A 21,106-nucleotide genomic window follows, 5' to 3' on the forward strand; every position below is an offset into this window, starting at 1 on the left:
TAATAATTCAAGAACGTTCTTAGTGAGTAGTTTAGCCCAGAGTTAGAATATGGAAAATAATTGCTTTGTTTCCATAGATTGGAAGTTCTCCTGCCTCCAAGGATGCATCTACATTGTAATTAATTAATTCAGTTTGACACCGCTTGAACTGACATGGCTCAATGCTATGAAATCCTGGGATTTGTAGATTGATGTAGCACCAGCATTCCTCGATAAAGAAGGCTATCAGGAGAACATTATCCAGCTCTGTTTTGGAGATAGAGTCAAAAGCCAACTTTAGGCCCATTTAAAGCAACAAGCAACTGGCCTTGCAGAGGTCTAGAATATTTCTCTCCAAACAGTGATCCAAATTCGACTACTTTTCCCTAAATGCAGATTATTGCTTTAAATAAAGTTTGTGGCTATTCTCAATAAGAATGTTATTAGAATTCAAACATAAACTCAGTCTGTTGCATAGGAAATGAGCATATAACCTTCCCATTATTGATAACAGACTAATAGGTCTGTAATTCCCTGGATCAGCGGCATGACCTTTCTTGTAGATTGGCACCACAATTACTTGCTTCCAGTTAGAAGGGATTTTGCCAGAATTATTAATCTAGGGGAAAAAAGAGCAGCCAGCACTGGTGGCTCACCAATGTTCGATTACTTTTAATAAGGTCTGCAAAGATATAATCGATACCAGAGCCTTTCCAATTTAAAACTATAGAATTAAGTCAGAAATGTCTCCCATGGATACTGGATTCCATGGAGGTATTGCTTCATGGGAATGATCAAAGTTGGATTCAGAACTAATAATATATATGAAATGGATGTAAAATGATACCACCCATTGAGTATGACTATAAAGCAACTTGCCAAAAAGTTTTTTGCATTGTTATTAAGAGAAGCATTCAACACGATGGCCACGAATTATAGTCCAAACTGTTGCTTTTCATGAGCCAAGAGGGTCTTGTATTCTCTTTTCAACTGAAGATGATTTAACTTAAATATAGAAGCCAATTAAAACCTTTTTCTTCACTTGGTAATCCTTGTCAAAATCAATGGTCCCTTCAAGATTGGTAGAATCTACACCAGAGCAAAAGTGATAAGCTTCATATATTATAAGTAAAGGTAAAGGTTTCCCCTGACGTTAGGTCCAGCCGTGTCCAACTCTGGGGGTTGGTGCTCATCTCCATATCTAAGCCGAAGAGCCGGAGTTGTACGTAGACACCTCCAAGGTCATGTGGCTGGCATGACTGCATGGAGCGCCGTTACCTTCCCACCAGAGCGGTACCTATTGATCTACTCACATTGGCATGTTTTCGAACTGCTAGGTTGGCAGAAGCTGGAGCTAACAGTGGGCGCTCACTCCGCTCCTGGGATTTGAACACTTCGCCACCAGGGCTCCCTGAGAAAAGGAGGCCCCAAAAAGTGAACAGAATCCTGCTTTCCCAAAGCAGATCTGCCACTCCGAAGTACACCATCTCCACTGTGCATGGCTGGTGAACAGCATCGCTGTCTGTCACACTTTCTGGACTGTCATACGGTCCACAGGTTACAAAGTTCCAGGAGAATTTCCAAGGCAGGAAGACATAAGCATCCACTCTGATGAGGTGAGAATTTACTTTGACAAAGATCTGTCTCTCAACACACAGTTTTAAAAGCAACCCAAAAATGCATTTCTCTTTTCTTCAGAGGCCTCCCGCTTTCCAGCCAATCTCAAACTACGGCAAGGCTGAGACATTCCTTTCCATTGCAAGCGATCTGCTCTAGATAGTGATGGCGCTCCTTCAAGGCCTTCAAGGCCGGCCACCTCATTATCTCTCACCTGAACTGGGGCCTGAGACATCTCCGGCTCATTATTTCCCATGGGAATGTCATCCTGGCTGTTATCTATGGCAGGCTGGTCCAAGAGTTCATCCACCAGCTGCATTTCTTGAGCCTCTGAATCAGCCTGTATAATTCCCATCCCCATGCCATCATCCTGAAATTCATCCTGCATCTCATCATCTGGCTCTTGCATCTAAAACCCAGAATCCCTTTCATCTTCACTCTGGCTCTGCAGGCTATGCTGTTGCTGAGTCACAACAGCTTGAGGAAGACATGTGGCAGCTATAAGCTCTCCAAAGCACTCTCAACCACTGTCTACCTCCTCCTCCTCCTAGCATAATGCCAAGGATCAAGGGAGGAGGATCAGGGGAATCATCCCATGTCTCGCCTTCCTCTTGGCATAAAGACGTGGTTATGTCAGGAGGACAACCTGAGGATGATCAAGGCCGTGCTCTGCCCATTCCTGGGTCCTCTTCTCAGTCCTGGTCTGCATAGTGTGTGCCCAGCCGTCCTTCCTCCCGGCCCAGCCCTTGCAGCCAGACCAGCAATGCGGCCCCAAAGCAAAAAAAATGTTTGCCCATGCCTGATCTAGACCAATTGGCCATTTCAATTTCACCTTCTGTGGCCTATCAACAACAGCATTACTTAGGTGATGTTGAGTAATTGCATTTTTCTCCCCACCATAAGTATGATAAGAGCTGAAGATTGATGATCATTCCTTTATGTGATGCCTATACAATTAGTATAAACCAACTAAAAGCATTTTACAAAGCTTTTCTTTCACCATCACCACTGATACCAGATTTACATTAGAAATTCCACACAATTTCAGAATACAGTCTTAGTTGCAGTTGGGTCCAACCAAAATCAGACAAATTCAACCTCATATCATTTGTGTTTCCAATGGGGAAGAAACAATATCTCTCTCTGATTCATTTAACACTAGATATTCGGTTTATAACTCTTGTGTCATTACATCCAACCCTAGCATTTAGATCTCCCATAAGAGAACTTTCTAAGTAGAGAAAATATCATGCTTGACTTTGAGCCAGAGTGCCTCTTTCTGAGATTTAGATTTAAGTCGAGGAACGGGGATTTAAGTAGTATTAAAACGACTGAGCTGCTGAAGTTGCTGACTGAAAGGTTGGCGGTTCGACTTCAGGGAGCAGGGTGAGCTCCCACTGTGTAGACCCAGCTTTTGCCAACATAGCAGTTCAAAAACATGGCTATGTGAGTAAATCAGTAAGGTACCACCTTGGTGGGAAGGTAACGGCGATCCATGCAGTCATGCTGGCTACATGACCTTGGAGGTGTTTACAGACAACGGCAGCTCTTTGGCTTAGAAATGGAGATGAGCACTACCTCCCAGAGTCGGACACGACAAGATTTAATGTCAGGGGAAATCTTTACCTTTATCTAGAGTCTAGTAGTAGTTTCTATGTCAGCAAAGTGACAATTATTTGCTAGATTTTTAGTCTGAAGTATGAAGGACCTTGAAGGAGCTGGGGGCAGCGAAGGCCGACAGGGATCTCTGGTGTGGACTGGTCCATGAGGTCGTGAAGAGTCGGAAACGACTGAGTGAATGAAGAAGAATATGAAGGAACTATCCAACATGCTATGTCTTGATTTCAAAACAGTTTCACATTAAAACCCAGACCTTTGGAGTTCAAATTGAATTTGGATTCACCATTGCCATTAATATTGCATCCACCATTCACCACCGTCGGAATGTGTCTTTTTAAACCCACAATCCATGGATAAAAGGCTGTGCAGTCCTTTTGCCAGAAGCAACGTGGTCTTTCCTGAGCTTGGTTCAGAGTGAGTTACACACTTGGGTTGCTTTCTTCCTCCCTGTCTCCCTCACCCCCATCTTGTCTGCACTCAAAAGCCCAAACGTCTCGGCTTTGTTGAATTCCTTTCATTTTATGTATATTATTGATTGGAGACCTTCCTTTCCCTCCTCCCTCCCTGTCGGAGAATGAATGACAAGAACTTCTCCAAAGTGAAACACGCTTAAGCATTCTCAGCTTGATTCCCATTAAGTATCATAAGACCATTGCAATTTGACATTTATCTGGCAGCCGGTGACGTGAAAGACCAGCGGAGCTGGAATGAAGATGCTTGCCTGGTTCTCCACCGGGGCTGCTTTTACCAGGTTCAGGTCAGGTGCAGTGACAGCCGAGTGGAAGCAGAAAGTCTCACTTCGCTGCCGGCTTGAACTACGTTTGACCCCCGCAGGCTCCTAATGACTTCCTTCGAAATTGGAAAGAATGCGGTTTTGCCCTTTATAGAATTAGGACGCCGTGCCATTCACGTCCACGTTTTTAAAGAAAACTTTAATTAAAATCCCAACATGATATAAGCCTGCTTTGAAACATAGGCAGGCTCACCTTGCTGTGATGCTTCCTTCCTTTAAAAAGAGAAAAGAAGGATGGAAATGTGGACTAAGAGGGAAGTAATGAGTTTTCTTCCACTCTTTCACCAGAAGGGAGTTGTTGGAAAGCACGTTCCAAGAAAGGGGAAGGTGGGATTTAATGCCAGGGACAAATGTGGCTGTTTTGTTTAGATCAGTGGTTCTCAACTTTCCTAATGTTGTGACCCCTTAATGCAGTTCCTCATGTTGTGCTGACCCCCAACCATACAATTATTTTCATTGCTACTTCATAACTGTCATTTTGCTACTGTTATGAATCGTAATGTAAATATCTCTTATGTAGGATGTATTTTAATTCACTGGACCAAACTTGGCAAAAATACCCGATACACCCAAATTTGAAAACTGGTGAGTTTGGGGAGTATTATTTTGTCATTTGGGAGTTGTAGTTGCTGTGATTTATAGTTCACCAACAATGGAACTTCACCAATGATGGAATTGAACCAAACTGGGCACAGACAACTCCCATGACCAACTTACTTACTCAGTGGGTTTGGTGGGCATTGACCTTGAATTTTGGAGTTGTAGTTCACCTACATCCAGAGAGCACTGTGGACTCAAACAACGGTGGATCTGGACCAAACTTGGCACAAATACTCAGTATGGCCACATTTGAACACTGGTGGAGTTTGGGGGAAATAGACCTTGACATTTGAGAGTTGTAGTTGCTGGGATTTAAAGTTTACCTACAATCAAAGAGCCCCTTGAACTCCACCAATGATAGAATTGAGCAAAACATCCCACACAGAATCCCCATGACCAACAGAAAATACTGGTCTTTGGCAACCCCTCTGAACCCCCCTCACGATGCTCCCAGGAGTCCTGACCCCCAGGTTGAGAAACGCTGCTTTAGATCCTCGTGTAAAGAGATACTCACTTATTCAAACAGTTAGCCCAAGAATACAGAGATACACATTGGAAGGTCCTTTGGAATGGCATAAGAACGTGCCCACGCTCCTCTTTACTGCTGCTAGCTCCAATCACAATGCCGGTTTGGAATAGAAGGAAGTGTCTCAGGACTTTGCGTCTGTCATGACTTGCCATAGATCAACCATACTTCTGTTGGCACTTCCATTTCACCTCCATGTCCTTGGGCCTTGGCCCTGAACTGCTCACAGTTTTATTCCCACTCACATTATGGCCTTCCTGCCACTCTGTGCCCGGGTATCTGCAAGAGGCAAATAAATAAAGCAAGAGTGGAACCGCGAGGCCAATTTCGTTGAGCGATGGTAGCCTCTCTTTTTGGTCGTTGCTCCTTCCCTGCGCCCGCGCATTACCAGAACAGAGGAGGATGGCTCCTCTTTGCTCCCATGTCAAGCCACTACATAAAAAGGAGCACATCTGACTGTTAAAGAGTTAAAGGGGGGAAATGAATCAAGGCGGGTGGTGGGGGTGGAGGGGAACCAGGCCATCCCTAATGTCTCTTCATTGCTATAATGAGATCAGTTGCAACAAGTCCAATGGTCGACCTCATTACAAGAGTTTAATTGCATTGTTACACTGTTTCACTTCTTGTCTCTGGCCTCTTTCTCTTTATGACAGCTTTAGAAAAGAATTTCAGCTTGAGGTCAAAGGAAATTAATTACTGCTTCCTTAATCTGGGCTCATCTACATTTGGAAAAACTTGGGGGGCTTTCAACTTTATGGGTATTTGCATCTTCATTTTTTAATTTTTCTCTCTCTCTCGTCAAGACCTAAAGTTATTAACAAGTCAGGCTTCTTAGTCATTTTCACAAGGAAGGGCAGAACTGTAGCTGTCTCTTTTGTTGCTTTGTTCTGCTCATGAAAAGGCAGATGGGCTTGTCTCTGGCTGTTGGAAGTGAAACAAGACTCAAAGTAAAGCCACTGGATCCACTTTGACGTGGTCTAGAAAGGCAGTCCCTATGATGGGTTTTGCATGTTCCATTAGGAAAGATTAAATGACCAAAACGAATCCAATCTTGTGCGTGTATACATTCCCCAAAGGAATGGCCATATTCAATCTAGTTTGTGGATGATTCGTGGTTCAGACCCTCTATCTGTCTCAGTTTGGCAGAGACAGTCCCAATTAATCCTCCGTTATTCCAATTTTTCAGCTGCATCAAGACATCCCAGTTTCTCCTTCCACCCTCTGCTTCCTCTCTTCATCTTCTTACTTCAGTTGCTGCAAGCTGAGTTCGAAGGACACAAGTAGTTTCCACTCAGTTAACTTAGGAGATGGGAGAGGAGATGGCTTCTGTGTTCTTGACTTTGCCAAAGATAGTACAAGCTACTGGTACAACATCTGTGAAACAGTCATGAAAAAATGTTTTCTGGAATGATGTAAAGAAATACTTAATTTATTTGGGCTTCTCTAGGTTGCTCTGCCATAAATGCAGAATGTTAGTAAGACTGCATGTAGCCTAAGCATAGAGCTTGGAAAAGTTAGTTATGGACTATAGCATCCAGTGATCATGTTGGATTGGAAAAAGGGATGGATTCCAATAACAGCATTCTTAACTTCATATCTTTTCTCATCTAACTTTGGTGATAAATATATGACGGGGAGATGATTGCAGTGTTTGGATACTAGAAATGGTAATACACTCATCTTCCATTTGCTACAGCCATCACACCATTGTTTCCTTAAAGAAATGAGCATGTCCTCCAAGGTTTCACAGATTTAAAAAAAACCAGGACATATGTGTCTAAGAATGCTGGAATATGATCAACATAACATAATCCAATTAGATAATAAAAATAAAGACAACTACTTCAGTGTTTTATCTAGCGAATATTGACACGGTCTGAATTAAGGTCTATGTACAAGGCTCTTGGAAGAATGGAATTAACTAATTTATATGTTTTTAATGCTTTTTAATGTTTGTATAATGTATTTATACCAATTACTGTTAATGGTTTTAAATGTGTTGTTAATTTTATTGATTGTTTGGCGTTGAATCATGCCGGGTATTGTAAGCCGCCTTGAGTCCCCTTGGGTGAGAAAGGCGGGGTAAAAAATGTTGTAAATAAATAAAATAAATAGATTTCTTTCCTTCCCTTTGAAGTAGAGGTTAATCTTCTCACATTCCATTTAGTTGTTTCTTTTTTTTAAAAAAATGCTTAACATATATTTTTGTCCAGAGAGGCTACTACTGTTTCCTTATTTCTTCTAACTTTGAAGCTTTTAAGACTTTAAGAGTCCTTCTTTTTCAATAGTTACTCACCATTCCCATAAAATCCCAGTTCATATTTCATTGTTGGTAGACCTTTTATACTCTTCCGTAGAACATATTCCGTAAAACATTTCTCCACCTTCTTCCTCTCTTTCTGCATCTCGTTTAGAGAGCTCTTCTTCATCATCCTAGTTAATTTCCGTTGCTTCTCTTTACTGAAATTAGGAGAAACTGGGACATTTTAAAAGCAGCGAAAAACTAGGAAGAGAGAATATTGATCAGGATTTTCTCCACTGAATTAGGACATTTGGCATCCTGCCCAGTGGTTGTGATATCATAAGGTGTGCTTACTTATCTTGTAACTGAATAGAGGAATTGAGAATAGTGCCCTTCTGGAGAGGACTTTTTGACCTAATATTTGACTTATTAGTCTTAATATGTAATCCCAAAATCTCTATGTTTTTGGACACGTTTATTTATTTATTGTGTCAGAAGCAAATGGAGAATACAGTTTTAATGTACTGTATATACTCGAGTATAAGCCTAGTTTTTCAACCCTTTTTAAAAGACTGAACCCCCCCCCCCCTTGGCTTATACTCGGGTGAGGGTCCTGGTTGGCGTATATTTGGGTCATATAAGCCAAATGGTACATTTATTACTTTTCTCTATTATTATTGGTATTATTACATTTATTATTTTTCTCTATTATTGTTGCTACTATTACATTTATTTTACTCTATTTTTATTATTAGTAATAATAATACATTTATTATTTCACTCTGATCTTATTATTATTACATTTATTATTTTACTCTATTTATTATTACATGTATTATTTTCCTGTATTTATTATTATTATTATTATTATATGTATTATTTTACTCTATTATTATTAAAAGGATACATAAGCACATTGACATTGAAGAAGATGAGAATAATGATTTGGTCAGAGTTGGACAGTCTTATCTTAAATTTGAGCTTTATGTAAATATTCAAAAACATTTAACCTACTGATACCTCAATTAATGTAATTTTATTGGTATCTATTTTTATTTCTGAAATTTACCACCCTCGGCTTATACTGGAGTCAATGTTTTCCCAGTTTTTTTGTGGTAAAATTAGGTGCCTCGGCTTATATTCGGGTCGGCTTATACTCGAGTATATACGGTATATAAAAATCACAAATAAAGTTTAAAACTTGGCATTATACTAAATGTCCTTTGACCAGAAGCTGGCCACTTGCAGTTTCTCTGGTGTCGCTGTAAGAAGGTCCTCCGTTGTGTATGTGGTGAGGCTCAGACTGCATCAGAGTAATTGGTTTGTGGTTTGCTCTTCTTCACACTTGCATGTCATGGACTCCACTTTGTAGCCCCATTTCTTAAGGTTGGCTCTATATCTCGTGGTGCCAGAGCACGGTCTGTTCAGTGCTTTCCAAGTTGCCCAGCCTTCTTTGTGCCCAGGGGGGAGTTTCTCATTTCATTTGGATATGTTAACCACATATGATTCCAATTGTCTGTTTTGTTACAAAATCTTTGACACTTCCACAGCAGTAAGTTGGTGTGATAAAGTCCTAACAGACTCATTGAATGATCCCCTCGTTCTTCAAGACTTCTTTGTCTCTTTGGGTTGATGGACCAAGACCAACCATTGACCACAATGGCTGTTTCCATATAGCAGAGAGCATCATTAACACTGGATTGGCACCCATGACAAAAAAGTAAGTGTTAATGATAGATATGAATTACTGTATATACTCGAAGATAAGCCAAGTTTTCAGCCCTTATTTATGAGCTGAAAAAGCCTCCCCCGGCTTATAATTGGGTCAAGGTCAAGGCCAGCAACAGAGCCTGCAGGCTATTGCTTGCAATATATGATCTATTTCTCTCTTCTCCTCCTTTATCAGTGTGTTTTCTTTTGCAAAGCCTCCCTCACTTTTAATCAAGGGAATGTTTTGAAAAGAGAAAGACACTCTTGCAAGTCAGGAAGAAGAAAAATATATATTCATTAATCTTATGAAAGCATTTTCCCCTGAAATATTTGTTAAACTCTCCTACAGATATATACAGCTTTTGCCATCTCTATGTACCTTTATATGTGTATCTATCTATATACATTAATTTTATATATGAATTTCCCCTCATATGTTTGCAGGTCTTTGCAAATCCTTTATACATATAGATCCATGTACCTGTGTATCTGTAGCCATACATATACATTATTTTTATGTATGAATTTACCCTCATATGTTTGAAAGTCTCTGCAAATATCTATATAAATAGAGATGTCTGGATAGATATTCTTACCTACCTATATATAGGGCTTGCAAATATTACAGGGGGAAATGCGCACACACACACACACAGAGGGGATTTGCAAACGTTTCGGGGGAAATGCATATGTGAAATTAGTATCTATAATTATAGATCTATATCTAGCTCTGCATTGTTTATGTAAGCATTGAATATTTGCCTGTTACTATGTTGAAAGCTGGCCTGAGTCCCCATGGAGAGATAGGATAGGATCCAAATGAAGTTTTTATTATTATTATTAATAGTAGTAGTAGTAGTAGTAGTAATATTGTTATTGTTGATACCATATTGTTTTTGTTGCCCCTACTTTTCCACTTATAGAGCTAGTTTATTGTTTTTCTTTGAAATACGGTAAATATTCAAAAACATTTAACCTACTGATGCCTCGATTAATGAAATTTTACTGGTATCTATTTTTGTTTTGAAATTTACCTGTAGCTGCTGCATTTCCCACCCTCGGCTTATCCCAGTTTTTTGTGGTAAAATTAGGTGTCTCGGCTTATATTCGGTTCGGCTTATATTTGGTTCGGCTTATACTTGAGTATATACGGTAATGAAATCAAATCTTTCTCATTCTGGATTGGAGTATGGGTCCTTTCTCAATTTTGTCTGACAGGACAAAATGAAAAAAAATTATTCATCAGTTGGAACCTGCCCAGGTCAGATACTTTGGGTCAAGACATGGAGCCTTCCACATACCTGCACTGTAATTTATTGTGAACTTAATGCCTTAATGTGCAAAACCCCATGGTCAGATAAAAGCCATTGTTAACCCAGGGAGAAAGAAAGAAAGAAAGAAAGAAAGAAAGAAAGAAAGAAAGAAAGAAAGAAAGAAAGAACAAACCTGATTCCTTTTCCTAGCTTTTTTTTTGGTAACTTGATGAGATTAAAACTGTTGAAAAGTTTGACAGTTTTACAAAGGTTATTCACTTGGAATTTGCTTAAGATATTGACCAGAACTTGATAGAGTTTGCAGGAGTGATTTTTTTGAGCATGTGCCTAATGAGGCACATGCTCAAAAACTCTCTGTCTCCCCTTCCTTTTTTAATGGGCTGCACATTATTCTACCATATAATTTTCTATTATTGATTCCCTTTCCTTTTGGAGGGCACAAAAGGAATCTTGAATTGCCACAAACTTCATTTAAAGCAGTAATTTGTCACTTTTCTACACATGTCTTCAGGATGACACAAATGATAACTACGGACCCATAAAACTAAACAACTAAAAATAATTTCCAGTTGCAGTCGGAAGTTTTAGAAATGGTTGTGCTGGAATTTTAAAATATGTTACCACTTGCATATTACTAGTCAAGCTTTTTAAACCAATGTAAATTGATGTGAAATTCATATTTTAACAATTTATTAGGGGTGAGCACAATTCTGTTTCGCGACATGAAATTTAGGGAAATTGAGTCCATTGAAAGTTGACCATTGAGCAAAGAAAAACTAGTGATATTCTTGTCAACGGCAGCAAGGATGGTCTTTGCAAAATGTGGAAGATTGAGCAGATACCAGATAGAGAAGATTGGTTAAAAAAAGTATGGGAGATAAAAGACATGGACCAGCTAACATATTATTTGAAAAAAAAAAATTACTGGTAAGGGTGTAAAGAAGACTGACTGGTCGGTATTTGAAGAGTACATGAATTTAAATTACAATCCTTGAAGAATAGAAGGAAAATAAAGATTTTCCTTTTAATCAAACGGGAGAGATCTATAAAGAACTAGAATAAAAGAAAACTGAACAGGAACAAGAGTTGAATGGAAGTTCAAAAAAACTTTTTTTGTGTGTGTATTGTCTCCTTTTTTTGTCTCTCTTTCTATTTTTCTTAACTTTCCTATAAATATTGTTCCCCCTCTTTCGATGTATAAGTTGTTTGAAATTTTTTAATAAAAATTACTATTAAAAAAAAGAAAGAAAGTTGACCATTGAGTCACGCAGGAAGATCTAGGGATTCCTAGAGTGATTCCTTCAGGATTTATTTAAAAATGTGTTTTTCCACTTTTGTGAGGATTGATGCTCCTAACACCAGTGAATGTGAAGGTTAACTAGAATTCATTCAATCCCTTCAGACTATAGCTTGAATATCTTTCACATAATGAGAATTGTATGGAAGTTGAAAGATCAAAGAGTAGCTCGGGAAGACTCAAAGGACAACATCATCTTCCCATAGATGAGTAGTTCTCAACCTGTGGGTCCCCAGATGTTTTGGACCACAACTCCAGAAATCCAGCCAGTTTCCCAGATGTTAGGATTTCTGGGAGTTGAAAGCCAAAACATCTGAGGACCCACAGGTTGAGAACCACTGTCATAGACCATCTGATGTGGCACAGCCATCCATCACCTCAAACATGTATCACCTCATTCTGTTGATAATATTGACCAGTTCAAAAATAAAGTTGTGCATCTTATAACTCTCAGGGTACTTTGTGTTGTATGCACTTCTAGAACTTGCTGCCAAAGGGATCTGTCTAAAGAGATGTCTCTCTAGGGGTGCATCTACACTGTAGAATTAATAAATTGGACACCACTTTAATTGCTATGGCTCAATGCTATGAAGTTGTCATTTTGCAAAGTTTTTAGCTTTCCCCCGCAAAGAGTGCTAGTGCCTTAACTCCCAGGATCCCATAGCATTGAGCCATAGCATGTAAAGTGGTCAAAATCATAACTTCTACAGCGTAGATGTACCCTAGGAAATGGCAGAAACAACACTGCAGTATCCCCAACACGTACATGCAACAGTTATTTTTTATAGATATTCTCCTCTTTGTTGGAGGATACTTCAGTCTTTATCTGGAATCTCAAAACAGCTCTTACAAACACATTGACTATATATTAACAAGCAAAACATCAGTGACAAAGTAGAGCTTTGATTCCTTCTCTGGTGTGGACAAATAGGGGAGAATCAAATGAGAACTCAAAAGAGGTTGGCCTTATCCATGTATCTTTTCCATATGAAGCTTCATAGTCCAAATGCGCATGTGTGTGTCTGTGTGCCGGAGTGGTGGTAGGTATATTTATTCTAAAGAAGTGCAGCACTTTCAAAGGTTCAGAAACATACACAAAAATTGGATTCTGAATAGCCATTTCTTCCCATCCGCTCTGCCATCATAACGTTCAGCCAAGCTTCTTGCAAGGTAAATAACTCTTGGAAAATAAGTGGAAATTTGTGGCAAATCAGCCCCTTTTGTGCATGGCTGCAGGAGCATGTTGAAATGTTTGGACACTAATACCCATTCATTTTCTTGGCTCCATAAATAAAAGCCGCTAGCTATGTGGCGGCCGTGAAATGGTATTCTTCAGGGCCCAGCGGGAAACTCCATCCTTATTACCACTGCAGGGGGCAGGACAAGCCCCAAATAGCAAGACAACTAAATCAAGACATTTCCAATGTCTAACAAAATGACTGTGGTTTAGGACGAAGCAAAAGGTTGGGAGGGAGTGAAAAAAATTGGACAGTGTTTTCGACTTGGGGTAACACCTTTGTTAAAAGAGTTTGGACACGAGGATAAGATTGGGCTGCCAACAAAATGAAATAAAATAAAAGCCAACACATTCATTATGGATAAGGTTTCTTTCCCTCTCTTCAGACAGAAATATCCAATGCAATCATAAACTAAGGGCCATCCTTTTGGAACAAGGGCAGAAAGATATATGTTATGGAGACATCTGGTTCATACTTTATCAAGTCCGCAATGAAGAAAACATGTCCTGATTTCATTTGTCTGTAAATGAAATCAAAAGGAGTCAAAAGAGTTCACTGAAGTGCCTGAAGACATCAATTTCAAGTATGATGGCTGGAAACAACTATTGGTGTGTTGAAGGAATTGTTGCGGGATCGTTTCTGGTGAAACGTTTTTACTCAAAGTAGGACATAATAAAAGTTGATATTAAGCAGTGCATCCATCAACTATGGTTTCAGCAAATTCTACATTGAAAGAAAGAACTGGAATTAGCACAAACCTCCAGAGAATGGTCTATGTATAAAATCTTTTACTATGACCTTATATCGTATGTAGGTAAGTATCTTTAAATTGTTTGTTGGCTTATGATGACCCCATAAATTTCACAATATTATCTTTGACAACAAATACTTAGGAATGTTTTTTCCAGCTCCTTCCTCTGAAATATAGCCTACATCACATGGTTTTCATTGGTGTTCTCCTCCCAGAGCTGACCCAACTTAGCCTCCAGAATCGTATGAAATCTGGTGTAGCAAATGATAAATATGAGTGTGAAGTAGTGTAGCAGTTGTGCTAGAGTTCATCTTCTCTATACATAAGACCTACAAGCAAAACAATAGGAGAACAATATCCAGCTTGGTGGCTGAATGAATTTTCTCATGGGGCATAGTCTGCTGGTTGAATGAAAGGACTGGATTGTTGAGTTCTTCATGATATTATAGGGCCCTTCCAGATAGGTCCTATATCCCAGGATCTGATCCCAGGTTTTTTGCTTTAAACTGGATTATATAAATCTGCACTGTTAGATAATCTGGGATAAACATAAAACGTGAGAGCAGATCCTGGGATATAGGGCCTGTCTGGAAGGGCCCATAGACACTAGGGGTGTGCAATTTTTTGTTAGTCATCGTAAATCGTATCAAACTAGTTAAATTCGTACTTACAACATTATATCCAACCTGTGGGTGTGTCCCATGCCAAAAAATTAAGAACTGAAACTTATTCAATATTGTTTCCTTTGTATTTTGTAAACCTCTGAAGCTTCCCAAAATCAGTTTTATGTTCAGCACAAGCAAGCAAAGCAAAGCCAAAAAGTCTGCCTTTCCTCTTTAAATGTCCATTGTTTTATGTTTTATATTGTCTGTGTTTGATGTTTTATAGTTTACTGGTTTTAATCTATTGTTATATGCTATTTTAGTTATTTGTTTTATTTTATATTTTAAGAGGCATTGCATCTTGCCATTTACCTTGCTGTGAACCGCTTTGAGTCTCTCGCCCCTTGCCATGAGGAGAGGGAAGCAGCACAGAGAAAGCAGAGTTCATTGGGAAAGAGACTGAGAAAGCACAGGATTCTGGGAAATGTAGTTTGGGAAGGTGAGGAACCCTCTGCCAAAAAATCCAAAAGGCCCTGCTCTAAACTACATTTCCCAGAATAAGTGAAACATTTTGAAACTTGATGGGCTAACAGTGATAAATGTGTTCTACCATTGTAGCAAGTAAAATGGCTGTAAAATGAGGGCGAAATGAGCCCCTGAATCTTACCCACTGGCATAATTAATTACTATAACGAAAACTAATGAAATTTCAATATTTTCGTTACAGTAATGAAATTTTTACTAGCAATACTTTAGAAACACTTTAGAAATTAAATGCTGGTGCCTACCCAGTTTTGTAATGACTTTCAAAACATTTTTAATTGCTCTCACATGCCTAAAAGACACTTGATTTGGTTGGCTTTTGTGTCCTGCACACCACACCACACACACAAACAAACCAATGAATGACACCTATAAAATCCTTTCCTTCATTTCAGATCAAAAAAGAAGCAGAGCGTAAGTTAAAATGGATATCCCATAGAGTAACTTATAGGATAAATCATGTACAATTCATGTGAATTTGAAAACTATTCTATTCCTCTTTTGAAAGTGTTATTTCCTGTTTCATTGCACAGTACTTACTGTGAAAGTTATTGTTCTACTCCAAACACTTTGTTTTTGTGACTGCCATTTCTAACCCTTCAATGTGCAATTTTTAACCTTTCATATAGGAACCCATAGTGGTGCAGTGGGCTAAGCCCATGTGCTGGAAGAACTGATGACTTGAAGGTTGGGTTGCTGACCTGAAGGTTGCTGGTTTGAATCCAACCTGGGGAGAGCACGGATGAGCTCCCTCTATCAGCTCCAGCTCCATGCGGGGACATGAGAGAAGCCTCCCACAAGGATGGTAAAACATCAAAACATCTGGGCATCCCCTGGGCAACGTCCTTGCAGACGGCCAATTCTCTCACACCAGAAGCGACTTGCAGTTTCTCAAGTCATATGCCACATTTAACCTTTTGTGCAGACAGCAAAAACATTTTTTGCAGTTTAATAAACTTTTTCCATTTTTTTTATGACAGAACCAATTAAGAAATGATCTTAATAACCCAGGAACACAAGTCGTGCTACATAGTGTTATATAGGCAATACCCTGAATACGACTTGAGTTTTTTCCTTATGTTTTATGAGCAGGATTTAACAGTGGCAATAAACATTAACTTATCTATTAAAAATAAGAGAGCAGGAGGGAGGGAGGGAAGGAAGGAGATAGAAAGAAACCCCTTAGTGATTCCAACCCAGCACATAATTATGTTAGTGGCATGCAGTGTCAACTGGAGCTAATTAATATTTTTATAGGTGTCTCCTTTCCACTGTCATTTAAAGTGAACCGTTCCAGGATGCTCACTTTAAAGCCCAAAGGCAATCCTAAGCTGTTGCTTGCTTCCCAGCTCCAACTGATAACAAGCAGTCCGGTTTTATAAGATTGTAAAAGCTCCGTGTGGAGATGGTTCATGCAGAGATGTCGACACACAAACCCTCTGCTCTCATAATTCATGACGAATGTTCGGTGTTTCACGTGAAGCATAGTAGCAAGAGAGGAGGAATGGAAGGAGGCAAGCAGGCCACTATACTATGAAGCAGCTGTATTTCTAGTTGGACAAGGCACAAACTGACCCAGGCTTTGTAAAGCCACCAACTTTTTTTGTTGTTTCAAGCATTAGTGTAGATAAGTATTTTCTCAAAAGAGATCGCTAGAATCATTTTTTTTTAAAAAGAGGAGGAGAGTGTCAGGACCCAGACTGCGGAGCACCAATAACCATGCGCAGAGACCAGAATCTATCTAATATCTTTATTAATGAAATATATAAAGTCAATAAAAATAAGTGTAGAATATAGTTCAGAAGTAGACCTTTCAGGAAAGGTCAAATATAGTCCAGGGAAACAATGTCCAATATGAGATATTAAAGTCCAAAGTTGTAATCCAATAACCGAAACACACACTTTGCCAAGCAAAGTGAGGGGAAATGACAAGGTCCTTTAGTCCATGGAACTTGATGCAAGGCTGGAGAGCAAACTAGATTCTTGGCAAACAAGGCTTGATTCAAGGCAACAAAACGAGGAACAAGAACAGGGTCCGTGGCGAAAACTCCGTGGCGAGGTCCGGGGAACAAGGCAGGGCTGGGACGAGAGCAAGGTCCTGGAAACTGGAGTAGCGTAGTCCACACACAATCTACTCCCGAAGCTGACGAATTGTCTCCGCAAGGATTCCTTTGTGGGCAAACACCTATATAGGATCTTGTTTTCCCGCCAAAGAACACTTTCTCTGGGGAACAAGAAACGAAACCTATTCTGTGTCCAGATGCAGGACTCCTTAAATTTTCCCAAGGGAACAGACTTAATCATCTAATTGTCTGGCAGTGATCCGGGCACTCCTGCGAGTCGCCTCCCGAGAGCTTCTATCTTGATTATAATAAAGGCGGCGAGAAAATGGGGGAGATTTCTGCTCAAGGTTTGTTTGGGCAAACATCTTGCAGCTGCAAGGGCTCCAAATCCGGCAGAAACGGTGGGAAACTTAAGTTTTCCTCCTCATCTGTCACAACAGTACTAGGAACGGGACTACATGGCCCATGAGTCATCACAGAGAGGGAGATGAAATAACCCAAGTGGTGCTAATCTGTGTTTTGAATGCCAAAGTAGGCTTTAGCCAAAAAATGGGACCATGGGAGTTAGTCATGCAAAAGGGGAAAAAATATTAAGACACTATATCAAATACTGCTACAATGGGCAACAGAGGAAGAGCAGGTCAAGGATTGTCAAGTGAGATGGGCCAGAGATTTAGGATATAGTATACATTTAAATCAATGGGAAGAAATATGGAGTAAAAAATTGAAATTCACCACTGCCACAGAGATACGAGAAAACTGGTACAAAATGTTATTCAGGTGGTATTATACACCAGATAAAATAGCTAAGTTCAGTAAAAGGGGATCTAATAAATGTTGGAAATGTGACAAAGAGATTGGGACCTTTTTCCATCAGTGGTGGAAATGTAAAAAAGTTAAGAAATATTGGAACAACATACATGACACAACCCAAAAAATGTTACAAACTAAATTCCCATTAAAGCCCAAAACGTATTTATTAGGCATTACAAATGGTAAACTGAACAAAAATCAGGATAATATGCTCTTCCTAATGGGCACAACAGTTAGGATAGTACTAGCTAAAGTTTGGAAACAAAACAAGATACCCTCCATGAATGAATGGATTTTAAAACTATTAGATCTGATACAAACGGACATTTTAACACAGAAGTTAAGAGACGCAAAAAAGAAAACGGATTGGTCAAGCTTCAGAGACTTTATTCAAAAGAGCGGAAACACATTCATTATTGATCTTTCGGAGATATGACAGATAAATAATCAGGAAAGTTCAACTGGACATTAAAATGGACCTTGAAGATGTGAATAACAATAACTTCTCAAGAGGTCAATAGGAAGTTATCCCTGTTTTTTAATTTTTTTAATTTTTTTCTCTATTTTTTCCATTTTTGTTAAATCTTGTTTCTTACTTAATCTTATATGCTTTATTACTAACTTTCAGTCACTCAACTTTATTCTCCACTGCATTGTTTTCCTAGCTTTCATTGTAAATAGCACTTGAAAAGCAAAAAAATTAATAAAAAAGAGGCAGAGAGGGAGATGAAATAGCCCAAGTGGTGCTAATCTGTGTTTTGAAGCATAGCAAGTGGCCGAGCGCAATGCCATAGCCCTGGGCAAAGTTTGCAGGTGGTCTCGACTCTCCTTTCGGAAAGGCTAACATACAAAGAGCCTGTAAAGCCTCCTCCGTGTATATGGGCAAACACCCGTGGTGTGTCTCAACAATACAAAAAAACTTAATGACATCAACATGCCCTGTTCTCAAGTACATGGCATGCCAAAGGGTTCACGGATGTGTGGCGCAGAACAATCGTGTGGGTGGAGTAGGAGGAAAATAGGCACAGAGAAGGGCTGAGTCATACGCTTCAGGTTTTAGTCACCAGGCTGTGAGATCAAGGGAAGGTGTGAGATAGGTTGCCATTTCAGGCTAATCTCTCACCCTATGAGTTAGTTCTAAGCTGAAGGGAGACTAAGCAAAAGGAGTGTTTGGTCAGAATCAGTGCATCAAAAAAGAAGAAAGGCAACATTACATCTTATGGCCTGAATCCTATGGGTTAGACCTCCTTTGAAGCTACAATTGACTGATGAACCAACACATAGGTAAAGGTTTCCCCTGACGTTAAGTCCAGTCATGTCTGACTCTGGGGGTTGGTGCTCATCTCCATTTTTAAGCTGAAGAGCCGGCGTTGTCCGTAGACACCTCCAAGGTCATGACTGCATGGAGCGCCGTTACCTTCCCGCCAGAGCGGGAAACCTATTAATCTACTTACATTTGCATGTTTTCAAACTGCTAGATTGGCAGAAGCTGGAGCTAACAGCAGGTGCTCACTCCACTTCCAGGATTTGAACCTGGGACCTTTCGGTCTGCAAGTTCAGCAGCTCAGTGCTTTAACACACTTTGCCACCAGGGATCCTGAACCAACACATAGGTAAATCCAATTGATTCAGTGAGTTGGATTTAACCTCCAGGAAAGGAGATTCAATTTGAACATTAGCAAGAACTTCTCTGGAGGTTTTTAAACCAGAGTTTGAATGATCATCTTTAAGGAGTGTTTTAATTGTGTCTTCCGGCATGGCAGTAGGGGGTCAGACTAGATAGGCCACCAACTCTAGGATTCTATTACACTATGTAACACGATTTTTGCTCTTGAGTTATGAATGTCATTTAGCATAAAAACATGGAAAAAGTTTATTAAACTGCAAAAGCTTTGTCTTTGCAGGAGGGACCTCCTGCAGAACATTTTGCTCGGATTTTTATTGAATATTTCATAGAGTCTTGACCAATTCCATCTAGTTTGTGGCCTTCGGGAATAGAACAACTACTTTGAAAGTAAGGACCGCACAATTAAACAGGAAATAACACTTTCAAACCAGGAACAGAAATTTTGTTACAGAGCGTTATCTACTAGAGCAGTGGTTCTCAACCTGGGGTCTCCAGGTGTTTTGGCCTACAACTCCCATAAATCCCAGTCAGTTTACCAGCTGTTAGGATTTCTGGGAGTTGAAGTCCAAAAACATCTGGGAACCCCAGGATGAGAACCACTGTAGTACATCAATGTCCCAACTCGAAATGGGGTTCCCTTCGCTCAATGTGGGGTTGCAAAAAATTTGGCAATACTACATCTCTTTGCAACAATATTGTTTACAGTGGATTCTGCAGAAAGTGGAAAAGTTCTAAACGCCTTGAACTAGAGGATTGTAATCTAATAGTATTCGTAATATGATAGCAGATATCTCAATAGGAAGTAGGCAAAGCCAGGTTCTGAGTGCTATATACCCTTCCATTTGGGTTCTCCAGTCATTGGGACTAAAATCCATGCTGGTGGTAATTGTCATTGTGTCTGTTAATCATAGATAGCCCCTATCCATGAAGAAGATGTAAAATTTTTAATAATAATTAATTAAATAAATAAATACCAAGCATGCAGTCTAGGCCAATTGCCAATTTATTGATTGATTTATTTACTAAAGTTATCATTCATGTTCAAGACCTATGAAGAAGCAGAGGGCATGAAATAGGGCACAAAATGATTTGAGAATGCCAAGCGACCTTGCAGCAATATAGAATGCCTGGAAAAGACAAGAACCTGAACCCTATCGCCAGTTTTGACTAAGGAAAACCTATTGAATCAATGGGTTTTACTCAGCAACTGATTCTATAACTCAGGACGAGACAATAGTAAGGTGAAGCTATGAGAAAGTTAATTTACACAATTCATTTACCCCTGGATCTATGGAATTGGTATCTGAAGCTTCATGTATCTATATCTGGGGAAAATTTCTAGGCATTTTCTCAGTCGTACAGCATGACTATATGATATTTTTGGGCCATAGGTCCTTCGTTTCTTTAGGATTCGCTACTAGCCATTATTTTGCATATTATTCACACGAAATCAAGGAATTTATCCCTAATAGAAACGGGGCTCAAACCGTATTACAAACTACATTGGGATTCGTCATGATGACTTTCATGTGTATTTATTTATGAACTCAAATAAAACCTTCGCTAGATTTTCTCACTGTATTGATATGGATGAAAGATGGAGATGCTCTATCTCTTTGCTTCTACCTCTTGTGGCAAGACAGCTGTGCATAGCAGCTCCTTTGCCATTGTCTGCCCAACTCAGCTGGTATTTAATTGGTCAGCAATGGGAGGAAGGCCTCCTTTGAGGCCATGAATATTGACTGTTTATGTTGAAATGTCAGAGTGAAAGGGAAAGTCCAGCACCAAAGCTGCGGAACTCAGTGTGAGGG

The sequence above is a fragment of the Anolis carolinensis genome, unplaced genomic scaffold (assembly GCF_035594765.1).
Source record: "Anolis carolinensis isolate JA03-04 unplaced genomic scaffold, rAnoCar3.1.pri scaffold_11, whole genome shotgun sequence".
NCBI lineage: Eukaryota > Metazoa > Chordata > Lepidosauria > Squamata > Dactyloidae > Anolis > Anolis carolinensis.